Below are 7299 nucleotides of genomic sequence, written 5' to 3'. Positions count from 1 at the left end.
AGATAAGACGAGAAAGTTTTAGCGGAGCAGTGAACGATAAGCCATTTAAGAAGAAGCAGAGGGTCGCTCCACTTTGCAGCCCCAAGGGACGTCTTGGGAAACGAAGACGACAGTTTTATTCTTCTTCTTCTTCTTCTTCTTCTTCTTTTCTTCTCCTTTTCCCTTCCTCTACTTTTGTTTCTCTCCTTTTTCCTTTTCTTCTACTTGACATATGATCTCATTTTTGTTGATACATTTCTATCTTTTCTTTCCCTTCTCTCTCTCTCTCACTCTCTCTTTGTCTGTTTGTCGTTACTGTTATCGTCTTTGTTTTCTCTTCCCCCCTCTTCCTCTTCTGTGTGATTCAGGTTTAGTTCTACCCTTCCCTCCGGATCCACCAATAAGCATGACAGTGGAGTTACAAGTCTGACGACCAGCTAGGGTCGTGTATATAATTTCAATACGTAAAAGACGCCAACTTAACTCTCAAGAATTTCTCTTTTACTCCTTCTCTACCATGACGTAGATAAGAGAACTCACATTTACTAACAAAAGACAATCTTATTCAGTTGGGAAAGAACAAACTCGGACAAAATGAGGTCCTTACTGATCGGGACACCAAAAATGTCTCGAGTCATTTTCCACCTTATGAGTGGGGTAGCCCTTTCCCCTTTCTCACATCCATCCAACAATTATGTGTTGTCCCTTCTATCTCAGTGGTTAACGAACAGTTCCAGCCCGGATAATAGCGTATCAGGGCAATTGCGTAACAGGACAGTTACGTACCAAGACAACTGCGACCCGGCGAATTGCAACCCGGACAATTGCGGCCAGAACAATTGCGTTACAGGACAGTTGCGGCCCGGATAATTGCGTAACAGGACAATTGCGGCCCGGACAATTGCGTAACAGGACAGTTTCTGCCCGGACAATTGCGTAACAGGACAGTTGCTGCCCGGACAATTGCGTAACAGGACAGTTAAGGACAATTGCGGCCAGGACAATCGTGCCCGGAAATTGTGGCCCGGGCAATTGCATACCAGGAGAGTTGGGTTCCGGACAATTGAAACCTAGACAATTGAGTACCAGGACAATTGCGCACCAGGACAAATGCGTACCAGATTACTAACTGATTAATTACAAAAATGAAAATGAATAAGGGATCTAGATTTCAAATACATTAGTGGATTAACAATGTTCGATAAAAGAATCTATAGTTATAAATGTAGCTTTAGAAATACATACATACTTACATATACCAAACGCTCTTTCCCCCCAACAAAGGAGGTAGCCAAAAAACAAAGGTATAAAATCCACTCCCACCCATTCCATCCCCACATACTCCACTCTCATTCACCCCACTCCCTCCTTCCTATCTTGGCTTTAGAAATATTATACATATATATATATATATATATATATATATATATATATATATATATATATATATATATATATTTGGGGGGGGGTCAATTGCATAACTGGTTATCTTAACTCTTCGTGTATATAGAGCTATCCCTGCCCCCCACGGCTCGGGTCAGTGAAATAAAAACGTTTTTGCTGTTCAACACTTCAGTGAGCCAGATTGCAAGAATAAAAGGAGATTAGTTAACCGAAAGAAAATGAGAACGCGATGGCTCTAGTTAAAAACGAAGTAGAATGGAAAACACGAAGATATTAAAAATGAATAATCAGAAACACGGAATTATTTGGAAATTGGAAAGAAAAGTCCATTGGCATGCTTTGCCGGTGTCGTATTTGGGGGGAAAAATCGAAATGCGAGTTTTCAAGAAGAAAGCAATCTTGATGAAGTGCAGAATTGTCAAGAAAATGAAGACTCAAATTCCAAAAAAGTGAATAAAAAATATACGAGTATTGAGGAGCATGACAATGAGGGACATGAACAAGCATCTGAGAAAGCGCGAAATTGGGAAGAAAAAAACGAAATCCGAGTTTTCAAGAAGAAAGTAAACAATCTTGGTCAAATGCAGATTTGCCAAAGAAAATGAAAGGAACCAAATCCCAAAAAGGGAGAAAAAAGAGTATTGAGAAAACGCGAAATTTCCTCAGAGGCTACAAAACAATATCGACGAAGAAGAAGACTCCACCGTAAAATTCGAGGACTCTTCTTCTTCTTCTTTTTTTTTCTTAAAGACACGAATCACACATGCGGAAAGGTTAAAAACTACGTTGGCAGACTCCGAAATTGGGCGACGATGCGTCAAACAAGTAGAAGCCGGCGCCCAACTCCATCTAGGGGCGCTGGGGCGAGGGAGGAAGGAGGAGGGAGAGAGGAGGGAGAGGAGGATGACGAAGAGCCTGTGTTCTGGGGTCTGGGATGCGGCCACGTACCTAAAATAAAAGTAATAACCGTGGCTCGTAACAAGCATAGCGATGTAAGAAATGGAGGGAGAGAAGAAAAGATGCAGAAAAGAAGAGACGGAAGGAGGTAAGGAGGTAACCAGGGGGGGGGGGAATGGGAAAGGTGAAAGAAAGGAAAGGAGGTAAGGAGGTAACCAGGGGGGGGGGGGGAATGGGAAAGGTGAAAGAAAGGAAAGGAGGTAAGGAGGTAACCTGGGGGGGGGGAATGGGAAAGGTGAAAGAAAGGAAAGGAGGCAAGGAGGTAACCAGGGGGGAAATGGGAAAGGTGAAAGAAAGGAAAGGAGGTAAGGAGGGAGGGAGGAGAGAAGGATGAAAGGAGGGAGAAAGGGATGGAGGGATAATGGAAGGAGGGAGTGAGAGAGGGAAGGAAAGAGAGAGGGAGGTAAGTAGGCAGGAACCCAAGTAGGGAAGAAAGGAGATAGGGAGGAAAGGGAGGCAGAGAGAGGGAGAAGAGAAGAGGTAGGGTCGGAAAGAGAGACGAAGGGAAAAGGAAAAGAGAGAGGAGGCGAGGTAAAGAGGGGAGTGAGGAGGAAAAGAGAGAAGGGAAGGGAAGGGAAGGGAAGGAAGGACAGAATGAGGGAGGAGGATGAAATGCAATGATGGATAGACGGAGTGAGAAAGAGAGGAAGGAAGGGAGGGAGAGCTGGAGGGAAGGAGGAAGGGCGAAAGAGAGATGAATGAGAGAGGAAACAGAAAAGAAGATGAAGAATGAGATGGAGGGAGGAACGGAGGGAGGGGAAAGGAAAATGGGAGGAGGGAGGAGGGACGAGGGAAGAAAGAAGAGGGAAGAGAGAGGAGGAGTTAAGGCGAAGGGAGATTTAGCAAGGGTAAGGAGGAGGGAGGAGAGAGGAGAGAGGAGTGAGGAAGAGTAAGGAGGAGGGAGGAGGAACGAGAGAAGAGGGAAGAGGGAGGCGAGGCTAAGGAAGGAGTAAAGGTAAGTAGAAGAATCGAATGGATGGGTGGACAAATAGGAAGAGAGAGAAAAAGAGGGAGAGGAAAGAGAGGAGGGGAGACGGAGGAAGTGAGAAGGGGGAAAGAGAGAAAAGAGAGGAGAAATGCTCAAGGTGATAAAAATTAGTAGATAGAAGAAAGATTGTTAGGGAGGAAGAAACAAGGCACGAAAGGAGAGAAAACTAAGTCTATGATGAAGCTTACATGACGACAAAAAGAAAGAAAAGAAAAGAAGAATGCAAAGAATGCGCGGAAGGACAAGAAAAAAAAAAAGAGAAGAAAAAAGAGAAGAGAGCGAGAAAAGAGACAACATTGTGCATTCGCAGTAGGGAATAGAAACAAGGGAACGAAAAATAGAGAGAGAAAAAAATCTCTGAAAGGCAACTACAAGGACTTGGAAGTAATAAAATTGGACGAAGGAAGAGGATACACCAACAATGAAAAAAAGAAAATAAAGAAAACATGATGAAGAGTGACAAAGATAAAGTTTCAGAGTGAGAGAGAGAGAGAGAGAGAGAGAGAGAGAGAGAGAGAGAGAGAGAGAGAGAGAGAGAGAGAGAGAGAGAGAGAGAGAGAGAGAGAGAGAGAGAGAGAGAGAGAGACTGAGAGAAAAAGTAAGAGAGTGAGAGGAAGAGAGAGAGAGAATGAGAAAGAGAGAGAGACTGAGATAAAGATTAAGAGAGAGAGAGAGAGAGAGAGAGAGAGATAGATAGATAGATAGATAGATAGATAGATAGATAGATAGATAGATAGATAGATAGATAGATAGAGATAGATAGATAGATAGATAGATAGATAGATAGATAGATAGATAGATAGAGAGAGAGAGAGAGAGAGAGAGAGAAAAGCAACAACATGACCCGGGCACGCAGGGACAGCGAGGGGCAAGGGGACAAGGTAGGTGATAATTGAGCGAGGCGACAGAGGGCAAAACAATAAACGAGAAAAGGGAGGAAAGGAAGACGAATGGAGATGCAGAGGGGGAGGAATAACGAAGAGGGAACAAACACGATAAAAACAAGAAACGGGGGGGGGAAGTTGGAAATGAAGTGTACGAAATATGTTATACGAAAGAATGGAGGGTGAGGAGAGGAGGCAGACAGGAAAAAACGAGGTTTTAATGGGTAAGTAAGATGGTGAAACATGTCTAATGATCACCCAAGGTACTTTGCTATGCTAAGACCCGAGATCGGATCCTTCTAGATTGGTCGACGTAAAGAAAGCCCACCCGAGGGGAATGACCATTACAGAACCACTAAATGACTTGGAAAAGAAGTGTAGACGTAATTCCTCATATCTTCATTCACACCCATTGCTCCATATATTCATTTGAACGAAGAAATAGGAAATATTGTCGGGGGACTGTATGGCAATGACGAGACACGAGCTTTGAAGGAAAAAAATCGTTTCGGCATAATTCATTATCATCACCATTCTGCACATCAAAACTGTTGTGAGTAACGACGCAGAAGTAAAATTATACGTTAGACAGAATGCATTTCAGAAAATATCATCAGCTTAATGATATGTTCAACAAGGAAAACATACGAGAGACAAAACTGAAACATAAAGATACTCGTCCGTAACACAAAGAAAAGGGCAGCTTGAAATTCAATTATGAAGTGGAGAATACATATGCTAATACTTGGGTGCAAGTGTGCAAGTGTGTGTGTGAGAAAGAAGTCATTGTGTACACAGTGTGTGTGTGTGTGTGTGTGTGTGTGTGTGTGTGTGTGTGTGTAATTCACCATAGCCTTGGATCATGTGTTGGACTCGTGACCGACAGCTACAACCCTACCGGAAGAGAGCTCAGTTTGTGTGTGTGTGTGTGTGTGTGTGTGTGTGTGTGTGTGTGTGTGTGTGTGTGTGTGTGTGTGTGTGTGTGTGTGTGTGTGTGTGTGTGTGTGTGTGTGTGTGATTCACCAAAGTCTTGGATCACATGTTGGATTCGTCATCTACAGCTATTACTCTCCCTGATAAAAGCTCAGAGCACATATATGACCGATCTATGGGTAATGCTGTGACCTTACACGCGAACACACACACACACACACCCAACTCCTCCTCCACGAGTTGGAGTAACGGCTCACAATGCAGCGATACTGAATTTATTTCAGCCCTTGGCGGGATTCGAACTCGGACCGCTGTAGTAGCAGTTGCGAACACGACCACTGTGTGCGTGTGTGTGTGTGTGTGTGTGTGTGTGTGTGTGTGTGTGTGTGTGTGTGTGTGTGAGAGAGAGAGAGAGAGAGAGAGAGAGTTACTCTCGATTGTGTTTGCAAGGAAATGAAATGGAAATGTTGTGGTTGATAAGACGAATATGTATATATATATATATATATATATATATATATATATATATATATATATATATATATATGTAAATTATATATGCATTTATTTGTGTATTTACATAAGAGAGGGAAACAGTTTGCAGTGAATTATCATAACGTGAAAAATCCTAAGCCTGCCAGATAAGACATGAAGAGAGGCTAGAAAAATTGTAACTATCCACAGTGGAAGAGTGAAGAAAAAACGTGGTATGAAGGTATTTACAGCAGAAAAAGACGTATAAAACACCGACAAAGAGGGTCTGCAATATTATGGGGGAAAATATTAATAGCTTTCCACGCAAAAGCATCAATTTTTGGAACACGTTTGAGGAAGAAATAAATCAGGTCAACATTATAAATAAATTAAGAGCAAGTTTGCGAAATGAAGACGAAGAGTTGGGATTCCATGAACACTTTTCCAACGCCGTATACTTCAATTAAGCAAATAAATACACACACGCGCGCTCATACAAACGCATACACACACACACAAACACACACACACATATACATCACACACACGCAGACACACACACATGCACATACACACATGTAGACACATACAAACACAAACACACACACATATATATACATTACACAAGCACACACACACATGTGCATACACACATGGAGAGACACACATACAAACACAAACACACACACACATGCATATACACACACATGCACACACACACACAATTACACACACCCTTAAAACGCAGCATTCTGTCTATTCCTAGAACCTTCACGAAATATGATATACATAAATACGCGGTATTAAGGTTTGATTTCAATGCAATAAAAACGGAACATAAAAAAGTGGGAAGTGAGAAACCCCTGGTCTGGCAAAGCCCTCTCAGTTACGACAAGCTTCTGGGTTTCTTAGGCCGACGCTGGGTCGCCTCCCTACCTGGCCAGGAATGCCAGGAACCAACGAGCGGGTCCCGGGACTCGACCTAACGACCAATTGCTGACGAGTTCAAGACGGTATCCACTGGACTAGCACGCATCCCAGGACACTCCAAATAAAGATAAATATAAAGAATTTCTCCGTAGATAAAGTGATAAAAATAAAAAATAAAATATCTCTTTGGTGGGAGAAAATTAATTTAAGAGTTCATAATTCGATTAGAGAGCACTGGCAGGAAATGACAGTGCACTAACGTAGCGTAAAATAAGAAAGTTTAATGTTATGAAAATGAGATTCCCTGGTACTTGCGTGATATCACATGACGAAATTCTCTATAGGCACTAAGACGAACAATACTCAACGCCTTGCAACTGAAGAACATTCTCTCTCTCTTTATCTCTCCCACTCTCTCTTTCTCTCTCTTTATCTCTCTCTCTCTCTCCTCTCTCTCTCTTTATCTCTCTCTCTCTCTCTCCTCTCTCTCTCTTTATCTCTCTCTCTCTCCTCTCTCTCTTTTTTTTTCTTTTCTTTTGCGTAGACCAGACTGAAGAAGGAATACAAAGGAGATGCAAACATCAAAAGACCTATTGGTCCTTACGGGGGCTGGTTGCGACTTCAAAAGCGTTGTAAACAATATAAACATTATGCTGAGAAATAAATTAGATTTGGATTAGACTATTATTAACCAGGAGGATCCTTTGCAGAAAGGATGCTATGGAGGAATATCCTTTGTAATCCTTTGCA

Source organism: Oratosquilla oratoria, chromosome 6, assembly GCF_046742065.1.
Source record: "Oratosquilla oratoria isolate Oo_2021 chromosome 6, ASM4674206v1, whole genome shotgun sequence".
Lineage (NCBI taxonomy): Eukaryota > Metazoa > Arthropoda > Malacostraca > Stomatopoda > Squillidae > Oratosquilla > Oratosquilla oratoria.
Note: the sequence above shows the minus strand (reverse complement) of the source record.